General features: G+C 35.2%; 1 protein-coding gene across 3 annotated transcripts in view; it reads left to right on the forward strand.

The window, feature by feature from the left end:
- PRDM6 (PR/SET domain 6) overlaps nucleotides 1-21476 on the forward strand; it is a 98547-nt gene that overhangs the window by 42935 nt on the left and 34136 nt on the right. The gene's annotated exons all lie outside the window — the stretch shown is intronic.

Below are 21476 nucleotides of genomic sequence, written 5' to 3' on the forward strand. Positions count from 1 at the left end.
TTTTCAGGGGGGCGATGGAACAAAAAGGGGTGATGTGGGGGAGAAGGAACAAAAGCGAGAGATAAGGAAGCGATGGAGCAAGAAGTCTTGGGGCAGGGCTTTTCAACCGGTGGTACATGAAGGACCGGTTGAACAGCACTGAAAAAAAAAAATGAAAAAAAAGTGTAAAAGTGGATGAGGTGAAGCACAGCAGCGCCCACACAGGCTTGTGGCAAAGTCAGCTGGAACTGCACATTGCCTGGGTCCTACTGAGAGCCCAGGATCAAAGCGCGCAGCTCCAGCTGATTGGCGGCGGACTTGGAGGTGGCAGGCAGCCTCACTCAGTCTTCAGTGGAGATTCCACTGGAGCTGTGCGACACATTGCCTGGATTCCCCCCTGCCCCCACCCAGATGCCCTCACCTCCCCCAAGTGTTTTTTTACTCACCTGCTTTCAGCAGCATTCCCTTTCTCTTGCCTTCTCAGCCTTTGCCATGTGTTTGTGAGACAAAAAAAAAAAGTTCCATGAGACTTTCTAACTTCTCACGAGAAGTTAGAAAGTCTCATGGAACTTTTTTTCTTTTTTACCCACAAACACGTGACGAAGGCAGAGAAGCAAATGAAGGCAGAGAAGCAAAAAGAGAAAGGGAATGCAGCTGAAAGCAGGTGAGTAAAAATGCTTGGGGGGAGGTGAGGGCATCTGGGCAGGGGCAGGGGTGCCAACCTTACATTGCATGATGGCGGGAGGGTTAATGGGCGCGGAGGCCCAGGAGAAGCTGCGCAATCAGTGTGTGCTCAGAAATGCCAATCTCGTGCTCCTTCTCATCTCACTTGCTTGCAGAAACAAAATTCAGAAGACACGGAAAGGAGTCAAAAGCTGTTGATAGATAGATAGATAAAAAGCAAGCGGAAAGCAAGCAAGTGAGCTGGGCAGGAGCGCGGAATCGGCGTTTTGTGAGCACATGCCTATTAGGGGCGTGAATCAGCATGTGCTCAGAAACGCCAATTCCATGCTCCTGCTCATCTCGCTTGCAGAAACAAAATTCAGAAGACAAGGAAAGGTGTCAAAAGCTGTTGATAGATAGAAAGCAAGCAGAAAGTAAGTGAGCTGGGCAGGAGCGTGGAATTGGTGTTTCTGAGCACACACCCTCTCTCTTGGGCAAGCAAGTGAGCTGGGCAAGAGCCCAGGATCGGGGGGGGCACAGCTATAGCTGATCCATGCTGTAGCTGCTCTCCTGGGCTTCTGCCCAGCTCACGTGCTCACGCTTTGCCAGAAAGCATGCCGCTTGCTAATTTAGCAGAAGCACGAATCAGCTCTAGCCCAGTGCTGCTTCTGCTAAATTAGCAAGCGGCATGTTTTCCGGCGAAGCACGAGCAAGTGAGCTGGCAGGAGCCTAGGATCGGGGCATGCAGCTACAGCTGATCCACGCTTCTGCAGAGCAGCCCAGAAGCGCAGATCAGCTGTAGCTGCTCTCCTGGGCTTCTGCCCAGCTCACTTGCTTGCACTTTAGCAGAAGCGCGAATCAGCTGTAGCCTGGCGCTGCTTCTGCTAAATTAGCAAGTGGCATGTTTTCCTGCATTGCGGTTTGTTCTTATGCCCTTTTTATATTTTTGCGTCTTAAATTTCACTTGTAATTCAGTCATTAAATGTTACTGTTTTTCTTTTTGGGCATTTCACTTTCTTGCAATTGAATTTTGTTTTCAGTGGTCATTACATTTAAGTGTCTTAAATAAATAAGATAATAATGAAATACATGTATCACGAAGTTTGGGAATAAAGTGACAGGTGGCACCAAAATTTTTCACACAGTTGAGATACGGGAAAAAGACTGGAAATAAATTATTTGCATCGATACGTCCTGATGACAATTTTAAAGAAAACAAAAAAAGTGTTTGCATAAATTGAAGAATTATTTCCTATGTTGTGATTGAGAGGTTATGTGGGGGAGGGGGGCGATGACAACATCCTCATTGGCTCAAGGGAGTGATTCATTCAAAAAAGGTTAAGAACCACTGCTTTATAGTACCATCACGAGAAAATGGATTAAAACAAAATATTCTGCTAATATGCTTTCTGTGAATTGCATTCTTGTACTGGATGATATCACAGAATTTATTTCTGAGTAGTTGTATAAAATATTTCACTCTATATGATGTACTTATAATATATTGCTATATTCTAACACAGCTTTCTCTAGCCATAGTCTTTCCAAACATTACAGGATTACATTTGGTAGAATTCCATAAGCAACAAAATTAAAATGGTTATAGCTTTGAAGGATGTAGTCCCATACATCTTTAGAGAATGATAGGTATTAAAGAATTAAAGCTGTCTAATATATATTCAACTGATGACCTACTCATAGATAAATGAATGTATAATTTGTCTATATTCCATTTTGTTCTGGAATCTAGTACGGTGTTCTAATACAGAGAAAATGTATTAATTTATACAGATGCAATTTATTTTAAGATGTGAAAAAGTTCATTGTAACATAGTCCAGTCTGAGTAAGATCTCATGTGTGATAAACCTGGAATCTATTTCTTGTTTTTATTTTTGTTTTGGTTTACGGTCCTTACTGAATTTTGTGGAAAATAGAGATGAACTTGAACTAGAAAATTCATGGTTAGAAACAATTTGGTTGCCTTCATGAAATGTGTTGATGACTTACTTTCCATTGGGTTTTTAAAGATAACAAGTTATAATTGGCACTTTTAATAATTGAATATAATATTATAAATACATTTAAATTAAAATGAGAAATATTGTTTAAGTATCAGTATAGATGTAGTGGGCTATAACTACATCTGAAATATTTATAGCAGTGAAAAAACATTAATATGTGTCTAATAGCTTAAATGGGTGCTTAATGTTTCTACCGAAATTAATTATTCATTAATTATTCCTAGAATCTCTGCCACAGTTGACTGTTTAATAGACATACTATTTTCCCCTTATATTTTACACTTATATTTAATCTGTGTTTGAATCATAGCTTAAATTTTTTTTCTGAATCCTTGCTTGCTTGAAATCCATTAACTACAGTGCTTGAATCAGGCCAAAGCAAGTAACTGTAGTTCTTTCTATTATAAAGGCAGCAGTGAAATAACAGCAACCAAAACACAGAATCCTGAACATCTAAACTGGGCCGATTTAAATAATCTAGAGATCAGGAAGAAATGGTTCGGTTTCAATGAGACACTTATTTCTCATACAGTCTTGCCTAATTAAAATTCTCTTTGCTTTTCTCAACTACTGTTTGCAGTTTCTCCTTGCATCCTAGAGAAAGACCCCAGTTGCCTTAGTTTGTTCATGTAGTAATGATATCCAGCAAACCTTGATCCATATCTTGTGAATGCATTATATTCAAGGCAATAGGAATGGGAATTGGTTACAGATGCCTGAAATAAGTAAATGCAGGGATCACAAAGTTTTACCTGTACAAACATGGTACATTTTTGAAATCTTTCTCACCATGCATGCTGCTTGTTGCAATAAGATATATACTGAAGTCAGTGGTGGGATTCAAATATGTGAACAACCGGTTCTCTGTGTGGATGCCGCTTTCGGAAGTCCATTCTGGGCCTGGGCAACAAAAAATTAGCTACTGGTTCTGCTGAAATGGTGTGACCTGGCTGAATCCCATCACTGACTGAAGTTTAAATTTGTATATAAACTTTTAATTTTCTGAAAAATTTGGATGCCAGCTTATTTCTTTTAGATAGTTAAAGCTTTTTTTAAAAAAAGGATAATGCACAAGCAGTGATGAAATTATAAATGTGAACTTTATTTTTTGTGTCTGTATAATACTTTCAGTGGCTAAGACTCCAGGAAAGATAAGATAGTGGGGCCACTATCAGTTAAAAAGTTTATCCTCTAGTTAAGGGGCCTGCAACCTTAAATACTCAAAGAGCCACTTGGACCCCATTTCCCAGAGAAAAGTAAACACTCAGTGCTGCAAAACTTGTGCACATGCATGCACACATGCAAGGAGTGGGGACCTTGATTGAAGAGTTTAATTAAAAAGAAATAGAGGCTGCTGTGCATGAATTCTCTCTCTCTCTCTCTCTCTCTCTCTCTCTCTCTCCTCTCCCTCTCTCTCTCTTTCTCTCTTTCCTCTCCCTATCTCCCACTCTTTCTTTCTCTCTTTCCTCTCTCTCTCTCTCTCCCCTCTCTTTCTCTCCCTCTCCCTTTTTCTCCCTCTCTTTCTCTCTCTCCCTCTCTCTCTTTCTTTCTCCCTTTCTCTTTCTTCTCCCTCCCTCTCTCTTTCTCTCTCTCTTTCCTCTCCCTCTCTCTCTTTCTCTTTCCTCTCTTTTTCTCTCTTTCCTCTCTCTCCCTCTCTCTCTTTCCTCTCCCCCCTCTTTCTCTCTTTCCTCTCCCTCTGTCTCTCTCTTTCTCTTTCCTCTCTCTCTTTCTTTCTCTCTCCTCTCCCTCTCTCTCCCTCTCTCTCTTTTTCCTGTCTCTCTCACACTCTCTTTCCTCTCCCTCTCTCTTTCTCTCTTTCCTCTCCCTCTCTCTCTTTCCTCTCTATCTCTCTCTCTTTCCTCTCTCTTTCCCTCTCTCTCTTTCTCTCTTTCCTCTCTCTTTCTCTCCTTCTGTCTTTTGTCCCTCTCTCCCTCTCTCTCTCTTTCCTCTCCCTCTCTCTTTGTCTCTCTTTCTCTTTCCTCTCCCTCTCTCTCTTTCTCTTTCCTCTCCCTCTCCTCTCTCTCTCTTTCCTCTTCCTCTCTCTCCCTCTCTCTTTCTCTCTCTCTCTCTTTCCTCCCCCCTCTCTTTTTCTTTCTCTCTCCTCTCTCTTTCTCTTTCTCTCCCTCTCTCCCTTTCTCTCCCTCTCTCTCTTTCTCTCTCTCCCTCTCTCTCCCTCTTTCCCCCCCCCCGTCTCTCTCCCTCTCTCAGATCTTCTGCTCACCTGGCAAGCTGGCTTCAGGCTCTTCTCCAACAAGCTGACACACATTTTTAGGCTGGCTCTCTCCTGCCCTTCCTGCTTCCTGCTTCCTGCAGAGATGCAGCAAAGGGAGAAACCCCACCCAATAAGCTTGTCAGCTCGTGAGAACAGTGTGAGGCCACTCTCTTTTTTACACACGCACACACACACACACACAGAGAGAGAGAGAGAGAGAGAGAGAGAGAGAGAAGAGAAGAGAAGGGAAGGGAAGGGAAGCAGGGAAGCGCAAGTGCCTCTCTCTGTCTCTGTCTCTTTCTCTGCAAATGGCAGAGGAGGCTGGGAACCGCAGGAGAAGGCTCAAAAAGTCGCATGTGGCTCCGGAGCTACAGGTTGCCGACCCATGCCCTAGTTGCAATATAAAAGGCCCATGGCTATAAAGTGACCAGTCCCTATAGATAATGCTGATTATTAAAGGAACAGACATTTCAGAGCGTGACTAAGATATATTATTCTAAAATAATAGTTTTATTTCTTAAACATAAAGTATTTTTCTAAATAAAATAGATTCTAGAGTTCTAAACTAAAGTAATATTGATATTTACTGCAGGCATGATCATGATAAACTAGTTGTCTGACTCCTCTGTTTATGCAATCTAAAAGTGAATCAAGAAGTTTTGAAAAGTTAGAGTGGATCTTGACAGTTATCTCAGACCTGTTTATTTTAGCTTTAGTTCACCTAGTCAAGCTTAGGTCAGGTGGTAATAATGGAATGAAAAATTAAATTATTAGAGTTCAATATAGCTCCACCTAGGAGTAAAACTTTATTTACGTGGTGTATATATATTTTGGCTTGTAATTGTTGACCTTTGGAACTAGAACCTGAATTTTAAAACCTTATGCACATTGTGGAGCAACAGTTAATTGTTTTTTTCAATACATAATTCTATTGAAATAACAGTGAATAAATTCTGCAGTTATTCAGCGGCTTGCCATAGCTGTCACTTGAGTGAACCCCTTGATAAATTGGATCCTGATATTTACAAAATCTATTAAAATATGACCCATCATGTGTTTGTTTATATGTTGACAAGATGATGTACATACTACAGGTCAAGGGTGAGGTGAATTGTTATGGCATGCTTGTCAAGGCATCTTTATTAAAAAAAAGAGTATTTAAATTGTTTATAGACAATAGCTAGCAAAAACAGCATAATAGCAACCTACCATGTTCGGGTTTATAAAACAAACACCTTTATAGGATTGATTCATCTAAAGTAGAAAAGAAGAAGAAAAAAGACAAAACGATAGTCATCAATCTAAAGACTTTTGCAATATGCTTGACAATAGACAGTTCTGAGAGTGAAAGTAAACCGCAAAATTAAACAGAAGGCAATTGATTTAACTACTTGGGTGGCTTCCTCAGCATCACAGAGAACTTTCCATTCTGTCTTGTCACTTGCATACCTTCTCTTTATCAGCTGAGTTTAAATAGCTCTAAACAAAGCTAAAGATTAGTCTGAAATAGCACAGTCTAACTCAAAGACATTTTAACAGCTTATCAAATGTATTTCTATCAGTATATCCTCACATGTTTATTTTTATTAGTTGCCTTTACAAACTAAGAAACATTTTCAGAAGCTGTGATATGCATATGTTCAGGACCAGCTTACCGAGGGTCTAATTGGCATTCGAGAATTTGTGGCATTGAGATTAACACGCACATAAAACAGTGATCTGTACATCTTTTCCCTGGCTATGCAAAATGAACAAGGGTGGGCTTTTGAGGCAAAGTTTTCACTAGTAGCCCCATATTATGGAACTGCTCCCTGTTTAGAGTTTGAGGAGACACCCTCCTTGTTGGCCTTCCAGAAACTGTTAAAGACAGAAATATTCTGGAGGAATTTTAAGAAGTGAATGATCACCATTGTCCCATTGCTCTATGGCAAGTTTGTGCTTTTATTGGTTTATTGGTTTTTATTATGTTTTTTTTAATGATGTAAACCACCAGAAATCATTTTCTGACTCTGGTGGTATGTATACTAAATCATTTAACACCATTTCATAGTTTCTTCTTTTTCTATTGATATAAGGTTACCCAGGGTTAAATAAAAAGCCCTGAACAGTATTTTTAATATCATGTAATTATTAAAAGGAATGCGTTTAAAATATACATATATGGAAATAATCTATAAAACAGAAAACTAAGTTTGAAAGAAATCAAAATCTTGAGCCAAGAAGAAAATCTTATAATAGAGATTACTTATTAAATTTTAACATAAATTATATTCATATACATCCAAATTGTCCCATAGTCTGTCTTTTTTTGCTTTTTGCTTGGTTAGAAGTAATGAGAATATGATGCCGTGACCAAGACTATGTTTTCTGGCAAGGGCTATGCAGCATTCAGAACACTACATGACTCTGAAATAAAATGATACATGTTATTGAAATGTAATTTAGATGAAAGATTTCAAGTTTTACTGTGTTCAGTGAAAGGGCATTTGTATATGTTCTATTCTATTTTTAAAGCCTTTCTCAGTGTGTAACTTTTACAGCTGTATATTTGTTTCCCTATAGAAAATTGTTAATAATATTCCTGAGTGAAGGCAAATATACGTTTCCCAGGTTAATGTTGCAGGATCCAGTCTGGGTCAGTCACTGGGATCAGAGGTTGTCTGTGCTAGAGAGAAGATCCCCAAGAATGGGTTCCAGCATGGGTCCAAAAGCTTGGAAGACAAAACCTCTGTTTCTGTATACCGATCCAGAATGGATTGTGGTTAATAGTATTGTTTGCCATCCAGAGTCACTTATCTAAGTTGGGAGACTATAGAAATTAAATAAATAAAAATATCTAGGTGAATCCCTGACATGAGTCTCATCAACTTAATGACCCTCTATATTTTAACCTTGTTTTTTTTTTTTAGAAATCAGGTTATTAATTAATGCATTGTGCGGGATAAACGCATCTGGATTCTCTTCTACAATTTTGATAATGAATGTGATGGTGAGTTCTGTTTTTTAGTGAGAGGATCATTAATTATGGAATGTGTGTGGTATGGTCCATGTTATTGTGATGTATCCTAGAGGGTTGGGTAGGCTGGAGTTAAGAATAATGCTCTCTCTCATGTTATATAATGATGCAAATATCTTTTAAAACAATACTTATGATCTCTTACAAATACTGAAGAAACTGGCATAGTTCTATGATAAAGTACATAAATGACCTGCATACTGTAAGTCTCCAGGTTTGGTCCTTTAGTTGTAGTATGTAATAACAGGATGAAGTCTAGATCTGTGGCTGAAATCTGTCAGCACAGACATTATTAGTTTAAACAGACCATGGCCGGAATTTACTATTAGCAACTTCATATCATTTATTGATCTACTTACATTCTGGATTTTCCACTATTATTGCACATTCTTAAGATCATGTTACCCTGTCGCCTCTGCAGGTACAGCTGCTAAATAGAATGAGCAAAGGGCAACTGTTAAATTAATATACTTTTTGTCTTTTATAAAAATTATCAGTGAATGCGACATAGTACTATCTGCCAGTGCCAGGGCTTAAATCAGACCTAGAACTAAATTATGATTTACTAAACATAATTTACTTTACTAAACATTTCTGAGTTATAATACTATTCTCAGTGTAAACTCAATTCAGCTATCATGTTATATTTGTGTAAATCCAGAATAAAAATATACAATTATAAAGCAGCATTTAACATTGATTTTATAGCAACATATGCAAGAGTAATAAATGATCTGATATTTTCCTTTGATGATAATGTATATACAAAATATTCACTAAATTCGTTTACTTTAAGCAGTTTATGTTTATGAATTTAAAGACAAATGTTTTTCTTATACAACATTCGTTCTTAATATTTTCTTATTCAATAAGGTCAGAACAAGTTCAAAACAACTTTATGGCATATATCTATCTACTTGGCAAAGTAATCTAGCAATATAATGAAAATAGTCTAGCAATTTTATATCAATGATATTCCTACGTATTCATAGAATGCCTGAACTATGAGTTCCATGTTTACAATTTTTGTCAGCACTCTTGAAATTTAAAGCAATAAAAAGTCTATGCATATTTTTTTAAAAAATGATTTGGGTGAAATGCTTTGAAACTCATGCCGAACAGAGTACCTCGACACTATTTATCAAAAATCCCACATTTTTTTCCTGCTTTCTATACAAGCCTGAAAAATGATGTGGCTGCCTTAAGGAATTGCCTCATTAAAGGTAATATGCACCTTGTTTTCAGGCTGACTCAGAAGCCTGAAAACAAATTCATCCTTATTTAATGGATAGAAAGGAAGTGCTAAACTGAGGTCACTGAAGCACTTATTTTAAAATGTACATCATTGTAATAAATAGATTTTTAAAGTGATGGTAATAATAACATAGCTGCTTGGGGAAAAGATGATGGATCCCTCCTTGACCTGTGAGATGATATATAATTCTGGAACTCAGTCCTTGACAGAGGTTTGAATTTGATTTGGAAAAGATGATTTGGACTGTATGGGAGGAAGAAATGGAGCATCTGCTTAGGTTCCACAAGTCCTCAACTCCAGCAGGTTCTCAAAGTGGTCTTTAATCCCAGGAAAGGCTGCAGCTGCTATGAGCAACTGTACCGTAATGTTAAATTTGTGCCTCTGCATATTTTGAATCACAATGTTGAATTGAATCCAGGCACTGCACAGTTGTAAAAGTTGCCCAGTTTTCCCATCCAGAGGCAAAATTTAAGTTATAAATGGAAACTTAAATGTCTGTGGATAATTAGATTTAAAAAACAACAAAGTAAAATATTGTTAAAATTAGAAATGAGCAGTATGTGGATCAGAAGCAATCATAAATAAAATATATTAGAATTTGGGCCAGGGGAAAAATTGGCAAACTATTTATATCATATTTTTCTTGCTAAGATGAAAGATAAATTATTCTTGAGATGGGGATTTATTTAAAATGAAACAAAAATCAGGATTTTATAACGTTTAGTATTATGAAATGAATTCAAGATTGAAAAAATATGAACTTAAACAAAAATGTAGCTGTCTATCTTTAAGCACTACAATTTAAAGATATACAAACAAAAATATTGTTTAGTATTAATAGTTACTTTATAAGTGCTTCTCTAACATTTTCTGCTTTATTTTTTTCTCCTATTTGCTCTGTAGATTATTGTTGAAATTTTAATGTCTAGACATTTAAATATTAGAATTAGATTCTTCTCCATATTATCCTGCGTCTGAAGTTGGATGGAGATTAGGAATAGGACTTTTTCATATTTGAGTTTTATATATGAAATTGTTTTCCAAAGTATTTTGTTTTATTTGCCTAATTCTTTTATCTAATTTTACAACTGATTTTACTTTCTGTGATTTGATTAAACATTTGGTTTTATATTTCTAGTTTTGGTATATGTAATATTGTTTTACATTTTTATGTTATAATTTTATTTTTATATTTAAATTATTTATCAAAAGTAAACTTTTCTACCATTTTGAATGATATACCAACTTTTAATTATTTTAGCAAATGAACTATATTTGTTTTCCAAAATTATTTAATTTAATTATATGTCAGTGAGCCAAGTTCAGCTCCTGGAACCTGTTAGACAAGTGGTCACCATCTTGATCTGTCTTTGGTAATCTCCCATACTCATTCCAAGGACATCCATCCTGTATTTTCTTCAATAGTATTCATATATCATATTCATTGCTCTCTCCATTTTGTATCTTCTTTTGCCAAGCATACAGTAGATATTGGTGCTAGTCCATCACTTGCTTATATCACATTACAGTACTATATGAGTTTCTGCTTGGCTTAAGGATTTCTTATTTCCAAATCCATAGTCCAAAAGTTCTATGTTATATATTTTTTTCATTCTTTCTCAGTATGTAACTTTTACAGCCGTGCATTGCTTTGTTCTAATGTTTCAAGTTTTTAGGCCTCCTAATTTGATTCCATAGGTACGTTTTCCAAACTTTTTAGTTTTAAATGTGTTGTGTAGGGTACTAGACATGGATTAATGGGCACCACATTCATTTCTTTTCTCTCTGAGCCACTGTAATTCTCCATTTTCAGTAGCTCATTGGAAGTATTTCTCAGAATAATTAGGTGTTCTTTTTATTATCTTACCATGTTCCACATTCTGGCATTATCTACACAATCAACGATGTTGCTTTAATCAATGAAGCAATCCCAAATTAATATTCTATTATTCTGTCCATTATCCACCTCAGATCAATCATTTAACCTTGCCTACTTCTGCCTATTTGTTAGTTATTCCTCCTTCAATCTCCTTGCTTCTTGGAAGATCTTATGCAAGACACATATTTGAAGAAATAGTGAAATCATTCAATTGTTGTTCATTTTTCTTGCATCTCCTGACTCTGGGGTGGTTAATTCAACAATGTTTTCCAGTCTCTCTGCCACATATTGTTCCAAATTTGTTGACATAGAGCTGTTATCACTTTTACTGCTTTTTCTGATGCAGCTTAAAACAGTTCAGTGGATATTTAATCTGTGTCTGGTGCTTCCAATTTGACAGCTGATTTATTGTCTGTTGAATTTCAGTTTCTAGAGGAGTCAGTTCCTGAACACAATCTCTTTCTCCAAACATTTCTGTATTCTTTAATTCCATCTGTAAAGAGTTTGGGTATAGTATTGCCATCTTTCCTTATCCTCATTGGCATTTATGAAATATCTTCTCAGAGTACTATAATATGGAGCATTCCTAGCTTAATTATAAATTTTCCTTTGATTTTTCTGTAGTTGATTTTTCAATTGACAATGTTGTAAATTTAGTGTGTTTGTGTATGTATACTGTTTATATATAAACACACACACATACTGTATATGTGTGTGTGTGTGTGTAGCATTATAGACAAACACTATATTCTTCTGTTCACATATTCCAAAAATGCCAGTTTTGCAACACTTCTTTCTTATTTTGTGAATGTCAAGTTTTCGTGCTTCTACATTCTAATTGTAAATATTCTTGTAAAGGGAATATATCTTCTTTCAGTGCTGTACCATCAGTGATTAGACTTCTTATTCACTAGTCATGTTCCTGAAAGCATTGCCATTGTTTTCCTAAAGCTACTGACTCTCCCCACATAGTCAAGAGGTAACCCATTGGGATTACTGAAGCCTGGAAACACTCATCTTTATATGTTAACATTGGTAACATTATAGTAACTTGAAGAGGTTACTATTATTGTCTTTTACTTGTGCATATTCATAGTTTGAGATCCAGAAGCTGAATATGATTTTGAAAAAAAGTTGAAATACTGATAAACCAAGTTAATAGCTTTTGTATGTAGGTCCTAGTTAAATCTTTAAATGTACATTTGGATATATGTTATGGTATTTGTGATAGAAATAATGCATTTCAGAGAAGTCTACTCAATAATATTTTAAATATTAATTTATATTATATGTAAATGTTTATGAAGTGTGCAATGATTTTGCCACAAGAGGAATTAATGTATTATTTATATGTTTCAGAAAACTTGAACAAGTAATTTTATGATCTCATATTTACAGCAATATCTTAAATTCATCTGAAGTAAATACCATTCAGTTCAATCAAGCTGACTTTAACTATATTTTAGAATTATAGTATTCAGAAATAAGCCCCTTTGGTCCCATTGGTGACTTTTCTGAGTAAATATGAATAAAATCAGGTGTGATTTTTTTTCAGATTGTCTGATATGTAGTTATTGTTAATACTTAGAATTTTGTTTAAAAGTATAAAAGTCAGAAATAACACATCGCTAATTATGTTAATAAGAACAGAAACATATAGAATATGTAATTATTATAATAACAGGAAGTGAATAATGTTCAATCTCTTTAGGCAGGCCTTTGCAGCTTGAGTTATTTTAATTGTCTTTATTTTTAATACTTGACCTCTTTATGCTTTTTTAACAGTTTGCTGCCTTAAATGGGCAGAGAGATAGAAAATAAATGCTACAGATATGCAGCTGAATGAAATAAAAATTAGGCGAACTAGTTTGGATTCAGCATTTTATTCAGCCAGTGGTAGAATTCCCTAAACAAATGCCATTTAAAATGTTCCTGCTGGGAAAAGCAGGGAAGCCAACTCTGACTGGTTATCTGTTTTCCTGTCGCTTCATTGCCTGTTGACCCTGATTCAGAAGAGCTTCTTAATACTCATCAGAAGATTTGGGTTGCTACACATTAGTAGAAATCGCATTGTACTCCATGCTATCAGCAGAAACTAAATTGAAAGTTAATTCTGTAGTCTGTAAAACTTGTCCACAAAAACAGGAACCAATGTTATCGATGTCTAATATTTGTTTTAGGAAGAGATTAAAATATTTCTAGCTACCTTTACTGTAGTCTACTTATTTATTCTGGCTAAACAATTGGCTACGTAAAAAACATTGGATACTATATGTGTTTTTTCATAAATTTCTTAACCATTTTATAATTCTTTTTTTTTTTAAAAGTCTATTCCTTGCTTGTTTTGCTCTCCAGTGACATTCACCACAGCTTCCTTTTAGGGCAAACGTAATAATTCTTAAAAGAACTTTAATTGCTCTCTTGCTGCCTTTTCTTGAAGAACATCAGACTATTATTATGCTCATTTTTATGCCATTCACATGCTATCCAAAGAGATACAGTACATTGAGAAATGCCTTTCTTTTTGCCTGCTTATTGAGAATTATAATTATATAATTCTTCTGCATTGTTTTCCCCAGTGTAGGAAATTTTTCTATATAACTGTATGCTAATAGTACAATACTTTTTAGGACTTTGAAAACTGAATATTAAAAGGAGAAATTATTATTAAAGTCAAAAGAAATATAATACTAAAGATTGCTTAATGCAATTGATGTCTTATTTAAGCAATGATAAACCTTTCAGGAAAAGGAAGCAAATGTGCTCCACTTGACAATTGTTTTGAAAAGAACTAATCTTTAGCCCATATAGGGAAAAACCAGGGCACCTTGATCTCTCTGTTTTTCTACTAGCACCTAAGTCTCTTAGGCTGTCATTAAACAAATCTTAGCTGTCTAAAATGATAAGTCTAGAAATGATGGTCACAGTGGGTTCTATATCACAGCAGTATTTTATCTAAGCTGGCTGCGACTCTTGTAATAATCAGAGATTCCCTAGGGCTGTGGTGTCTTCACAGTATCTTCTTGCCCTGACAGATGTCTTTAAACTCAGTTTACTTTTGCTGGATTGAATATATTGAAAAAAAATGAGGTCATTATAAAAAAAAACAGTTACGAGCGTTACCAGAATTACTCAAATTCATTGAAAGTGTGATTGCCTACGGTCCTTATTAGGTGGTAAGCAACAGAATGTAGTAGAATTAGGTAAACACCATAATGTTAAAAAATGACACATTGTAACAAGAAAACAAAGCTGTTGGTAGTACAGAGGAGAACCTCAGAAGCCATTGTGGCTAACATTTTTTAGTAAAAAAACAACAATCACTTTCTTATTTAAAAAAAAACAGTGAAGGAAAATTCTCTGGAGCATTTCATTTTTAAAGTTGTTAAATATTACTTAAGAATCAAAGGCAGCTTCTTAATTATGATCACAAAATGAGTACAAATATACTCAGGTATTTTTTTTAAAAAAGAATATATTTTGGTCTTCTTGCAAATATGGAAGATAAATCTTAAAATTAAAGAATGTCTGTGCTGCAGCCTTGAAGAAGACCTCAGCTACATCTTATGCGGAGAGCAACATTGAACTGGAATGTATTGCCATGGAAATAATTAAAGCTGGTTTTATAGCAATGTGCAATCCTGACAAAAAAAAAATCCCCAATTCTAGATTGAATAATAACATTTTCTATCTGTATCTAAGTCATTGCTTAAAGAGTATAGTTATGACAAGATTGTTGTAACATAATACTGTAGGTATTTAGCAGTTTTCCTTTTGAAGCCAATAGAGTTTTTCTCTAGGTGGGTGAGTAATACAGAGTGAGGCGGGGTGGGGTTGCTGTGGTGAGTATGTGCAGGCAGGGGATTGAGTGCTGCAGCATGAAAACACTACACAGTATGAGATTCCTGGGATCTTGTAATCCATTGGAAAAAAAAAACCCAGTGGAAGAGATTTGAATTTTCCTTGCTGGCTTCCCCATTGCTTGTGAGAAACTGGCAGGGTGATCATGTGATTTTGGCATGCTGCAATTGTCATAAATATAAGCCAGTTGTCAAGTGCCCAGATCACAATCATGTTACTGTGGGGGTTGCTATGATGGCGAGAACTTTGAGGTCCTCAATACTACTCATTCAGTGGTCACAACTTTAAACAGTTGCTGAAGACTGTTGTTTAACCAAGGACTACTACAATGATTATTATCCTATTGAAATTACATCTGTGAAAGCATCAGCATGTTGTTGTTGTTGATGATGATGATGATGAGGAGGAGGAGGAGGATTCCTGTTCTTTTCTTTTTAGTTCTGTTAAGAATCAACTTTGGTTTTGAAATTGATAAAATGTTAATTTAATTTGAATAAATGAATTAAATTAGTGCTTCCTTTTGAACTCAGATATGTTTTGATTTCTTTTTAAAAGTTTAGCTTTTTATTAGTGTGCTGAGTACAAATCCTTTATTCTGTAAAATAAATAGTAGGCTGGAGGTTCCGGAGGCTATGAACGTGCCAGTGTCTAGTTAAATGTGAATTTTATTCATATGAATAAACCAAAAAGTGAAAAGGAGGAGGGGCAGTAAGTAAAAGTGAATTTAGGACCTATTCTGTCTCATTTCACCTCAGTAGACAGGGAAATACTGCAATGATGTAGCCTATACTTAATTTACAGTATACACAATTTGTGACAGAAGTTTTTATAACTCCAAAAATTGCACTTAATAAATATGAGAAGATACAGATTTTCTTGATTACTTAAATCTAAATGTTTATTCAAGCTTTCATGAGAAGTTTGTCTTAATTTAAACAGAACTAGGTCCTGCTGTACCCCAGCCACTTTTTTGATGTGGGCTCAAGTGCACATGAAACATCCAAACACATTTCATTTGTAAACGAAACCTCTACAAGGTTCACTTCATGGTTTGGTTACTGTAATCAGAAGTAAACTAAAATTCATTTTTCTTAGGTAAAAGATATTTCAAATCTTGATATTTCATATGTAATATATAATAACAATTTCTGATTTAGATAGTTCTTAGAAAACCAAACATGTACATTCATATAAGAGAAATATGTATAAACATTTGTAATAAAGTTCACAGAGATATAAAGTATTGCTTTTATTTCCCCTTTTGGTATTGATGTTATATAGTGATGTTGAGCATATCTGTGGCTCTGATTGCTGAGAAAAGGAGAAAAAAGAGAGGCATGAATTGTGGCATTTTGCCAGGACACTGAAGAATGGCAAATATGCCACATTTTAACAGCTGGATGCAGAAATATTTCTCTTTAATTTAGAAGGATTTTTTTTTTCACAGTAGGGCAGTCTCAATAGACTGCCAGATCAAAGAGGGTGGGTCTGTTCAGTCAAACATCATCTGGCTCCAGGGTGGAGCAAAATGAATGAACTGTCATGCCTTTTTTCTAGTATATAGAGTTTTGCCAAGTAAGAAATAAAGAAGGTTCTATGGCTTATTCTGATCATAGACCAAACTCTGATAATGGATAACTCATTCCCCAACATTTTCCTCTGATCAGCTGACAAGAGATGCCTGAAGAAGACCCCAGATTGATTGATGGTCCACTTTGTACTGTGGCCTCTGCTACTCTTAGAGATAAGTAGGACAGGGAAAATGTCGAGTAGCCCAGGAGGGCTCTTGGGAAGGGAACATGTTCTGATGTAAACATTCTAATCTCTACAAAAACAGGGTGGAACAATACTGAACAAAATCCATACTGAAGGGGAGGGCACTGGTTTCACGAACATAGGCTTTTTGCTCCTTTGTAAAATGCCTGCTGAATGCAACTTTAATGATTAGTTGTGCAAGGAAACGTGCTGATTTTCTAGCTCCCATCTAATGAATGTGAAGAATGGCAGAATGATGGGCTTTTATCAGCATTAAAATATGACTCCAGCTTTTACAACCATTGCTCATTTATTTTATGGGGGAAATTTCAGACATAGTTTAGCATATATTTTATTACTTGGACTTTAAACATCATCCTAGAAACTTGACAGTTCATCTGTTAAAAATATACAATTTTTTTTTACAATGTTTTCATTTTGGAATCTTTGCAAAAGAACTTAAAATAATAACTATTACATATAGGTCTTTTTGTAAGACTAAGTCTTTCAAAATTATCTTCACTTTCAGCGAAGTAGATCTACTAGATCTCTTCTGCAAAAATCCAAATGATTGGTAGGTGCAGCAAAGTGCTAGATGTGTCATTATCAGAATGAAAGTCAGATTGGGTACCCTATAGAACAAGGGTCCCCAACCCCCGGTCCATGGCATGCCAGCAACTGAAGACCCATCTGCAGGATGCAGGCCGCATGGAAAACCATACCCCTACAGTCCATGGAAAAACCTTGCCCCAAAGGTTGGGGGCCACTGCTATAGATAAAATGGTATTTTGTGCAAACTTATCCCCAAAGTGAAACAAGGAGATGAAGTGGATGACCCAGAGAGAGGGCTTCTTTATAGTGGCAAATTATTCTGTAGTGAAATTTACAATTCTAATTAAATTAGAAATAAGGCTTTATATAAGTGTTTCTACATTTTCATATATAGCTCCAAAGCTGATGCTAGTACACACAATAAAATCTCTGAGTTGCAGCTATAATGAATATATAGGATGAGATACAGGATTCTTTGTTGAACTTTATAATCAGTGTGAGTTTTCGGCAGGGAGGTCCAGTGGGATACCCTAATGCTTTTACCAGCCCTAAGTCTGGCACAGCTTTATCTTTTCTTAGTTGGTTCCCCATTCCATGGAGATAATGTTGCTGCTTTGATGTTAGGAAGTTGATACTTAATACTGAGTGTGTTTGAGAATTTAGAAAAAGCACTGTATACTAAATTTTGTGAATTTTTATACCTCATGTAAGCCAAAGATGCTTCACCAGTGCAGCAATTTAATTAGAAAGACTAAGTGAAGGTTCTTAAACAAAGACTCTGTGCTAGTTCAAAATTAGCTTCATATTAATTGATCTGAGATCATTTGCTGAATTCAGCAACTGGTTGAAATTTCTAGGGGAGAGGAGTTTATCAGTAACCCAGATCACCATTCTTGCAAAGCATTTTCATTTTGCAATGATAAAGCTATTCTGTTTCATTGGAGGAATTGCTTGCTACTTGTCAGCTTTTGAATTTTAACCATCCTATTTAGAATAACAGAGTTGGAACGACCTTATAGGTCATGTAGTCTCAAGCAGGTTATCTAGTCCTGCGGAAGCAGCAGATCCTACATTATTTCTAACAGATGGAAGTCCAGTCTCTTTTTGAAAGCTTCCAGTGATGAAGCACCAACAACTTCTGAAGGCAATCTGTTCCATTGGTTGATTGTTCTCACTGTCAGAAAAATTCTCCTTACTTCTAGGTTGAATCTTTCCTAGATCAGTTCCCATCCATTGTTCCTTCAGGTGCTTTAGAAAATAGGTGGATCCCCTCCTCTCTGTGAGACTCCCTCAAATATTGGAACACTGCTATCAAGTCTCCCCTGGTCTTTCTCTTCACCAGAGTAGGGTCCTTTAAGAGGAATGGTTCCTGAGTGCCACTGTCTGCTACCAATAGTCTTTGCTGTTTGAGAGGGAGGAGGGTTGGTGTTTATTTTTAGCAAGAATGAAATTCACAGGGAGAAGGAGATGAGGATCTGCTTTCCTTTTGTCTTCAGCACAGCTTGGAACTTTTGCTTACTTTTCTCTCTTTTGTGTAAAGGGAGGGTAGCAACAAAGGGATTAGCTTACTAGAGTCAAAATGTTATGGACTGTAGGTGCCTTGCAATCCTTCCACCCTAAAATTAGTTAACTTTATTTAGAACATATTGACCTACTCTCCTAAGTCAGCTACTGCCATGGACTTCAACCATGATTAGATATTTTAGGAAGAGGATCTGGTTGCAAAACTGATGATATGATATAATGCAAAGTTAATGGGGAACCTAGTTGAAAATCAGATATCATAATCATGTGAAGTCCTTGCTTAACAACAGCAACCAGAACTGCCGGAACTGTTGTTGCTAAGTGACACAGTTATGTAATATTGCCCTTTATGATCAGATCACTCGTATATATTTAATATAGAAATTCATATATATTACCCCAAATATTTTATTCCTAGCCTTGTTTCAATTCACACAAATATGCAACACTTTCTATGGAATTATTTGAGCTATAACTGAACACCATAAATAAATAGGATTTTTATACTCTGAAAGTTTCATTAATTAATTCACCATTAATTAATATTAATTCATATTAATTCCTGGCATCAGCAAAAAAAGAGTGAACAATTCTCTATAAATTATTACTGCACTCTGGCATTATTTTGTTAAAACAAAAGTTTAATTACTTTGTTAAGAGCACAATCCTATGCATTTGTATTTAGGAAATAAAACCTCTTATGTTCAACTAGGGTCAAGAGATAGTGTGTACAATTGTATCCTATTTCTGGCTAAAATAATACAGTGAAATATTTAATGGCCTACTTGTGAGGAAATTTTTATTTATTTATCAACCTTGTTTAAATGTGAAACTATACCATTATTGTAATTTGCATTGCATGATGATATTGGTATACCAATGGTATAAAATGGTGTAAATGGAATTTTTACATGTTACATGTAAAGTCTATTATACTTATTCTGGTAAATAGAAGTTTCATTATTGTTTTCTTTCTCTTTTTTTAGGTATAAGATAATAACATTTCTTTGCTGCCCTAAATTGCTCTGTACTTTACTAATGATGTATTTGTAAATGTGTTCCAATGTTCTTTTTTGCCCAGGTGTTACACACTTTAGAATCTGCATTTATTCCATAACATTTCAATATTTTTATTTTATTCCTTTATGATACATTTCTGTAAACTTATGTATGAGACATTACTGAATCCTTTTAAAATAGTATTGACATAAGTTAAATATTTTCCACTGAAATTAGCTTGGACAAGTACTTTGTGTATGTGGACAATCTTTTTGTGTGTACAGTATTTTATAGATCATAAATATTATAGTAAAATAAAAATAATTTGTTTTTTTACAATTCTTGGTGACAAGACTTGAGAGAGCTGCTTTGGATTCTTGAAGTAATAATTGTTAGTTACTACAGCTGAATTCTTTAAATGTTGACAAAATACATTTGTATTATTGTTTTAAAGCTTTTAAATTGTAAATAACCTTTAGGGGCTTTGAAAGTTAAACTATGACTCAATCATTTTGCCCCTCAATTCCTAGAGGCTTTGATTTTCAGTTAATTCTTTTCGTATCAACATAATACTGTTATTAAATATATTTTCACATACTGATACGTATTTTCACATACATTTGAGTGCTGGGTTAACAATGGTAACAATTAGCAGTTCTGCAGTAATTTGAATATATCAACCCACAATTTATTCTAAACAAGTGAGATAACTTAAAATAAAGATAAAGTTTTATTTTTATCTTACTTTAGCATAAGTATACTTCAGTTAGTTTGAACCAGGAACTATGGACCCTAAAAAGTCTCTTTGCTTTGTTTTCAGTTAGGTCTTGTCTTTCTAATTCTCCATGGAACCAAAAAACTATGTAACTAATGCCACCAAAAGAAAGTATTAAACATTCACAATATTCTTTAACAATCTTTAAAGTTTAAGTAATAAAACTAGATCTTTGATTATGCTTTTCCTATCAACATGAAGAACATACATTTTTTTTAAAGATTTTTTTTTTTCTAAACAGGTTCCCACCTTCTCGGAAAATAACTCCATGTAGAATATATGTGCAGAATTTGTCCACTATTCAATAAGTTTTATCTAGAAATAGGGCTGGATATTTTTTTTTTTTTGTCTGAGAGTCAGCATAATGCTAAGTGAAAGGAAACAATCTAACTTCTCTAAGGCTTCTTTCTATCATTGAAGTTGTAAATAATTTTGCTAAATTCATCTTCAGGAATTAATGCTTAAGAATGTTCTCCAACTCAGTGTAAGGCTGTCATTTTTTTTCAAAGTGTCCTGTTTAAGTTTCAATCCTCAGTGTTTCAGTTATTAATATAATTTCTTCAGTTGGATGGTGTGAAGGAATGTCATACATTTCCCCCAGGATGGCTTCTCCTTGTTGTCCGCCTTATTCTTTAACATTCTGTAACTTGCCTTGGGAAATACGGGAAATATTTTTAGTAAAGCGGCAGCAACAACAAAATGTTCAGCAAGTACTGACCCTTGTTCAGCCTTTCCCATTCAGATTCCATATGTGTATGCTTGTGTGTTTATATGACAGTTCATTATTTAAGTTTACTCTGTCAAAATAGGTTAAATATTCTTTGGGAACTATGGCTGCATCTTTGATACATGAAAAGCATGCTAAATATAGGAAAGACTAACCTGATAAGAAAAGCATGATAGACTGCTACCATGAAAAATATTTTGTCATTTGTTTCCTCTGATTTCTGAGAGCATTATATAAGCTGTGAAATCTCACTGCAA

This window comes from Crotalus tigris, unplaced genomic scaffold (assembly GCF_016545835.1).
Source record: "Crotalus tigris isolate CLP2741 ecotype Arizona unplaced genomic scaffold, ASM1654583v1 scf7180000024419.1143555, whole genome shotgun sequence".
Classification (NCBI taxonomy): Eukaryota; Metazoa; Chordata; class Lepidosauria; order Squamata; family Viperidae; genus Crotalus; species Crotalus tigris.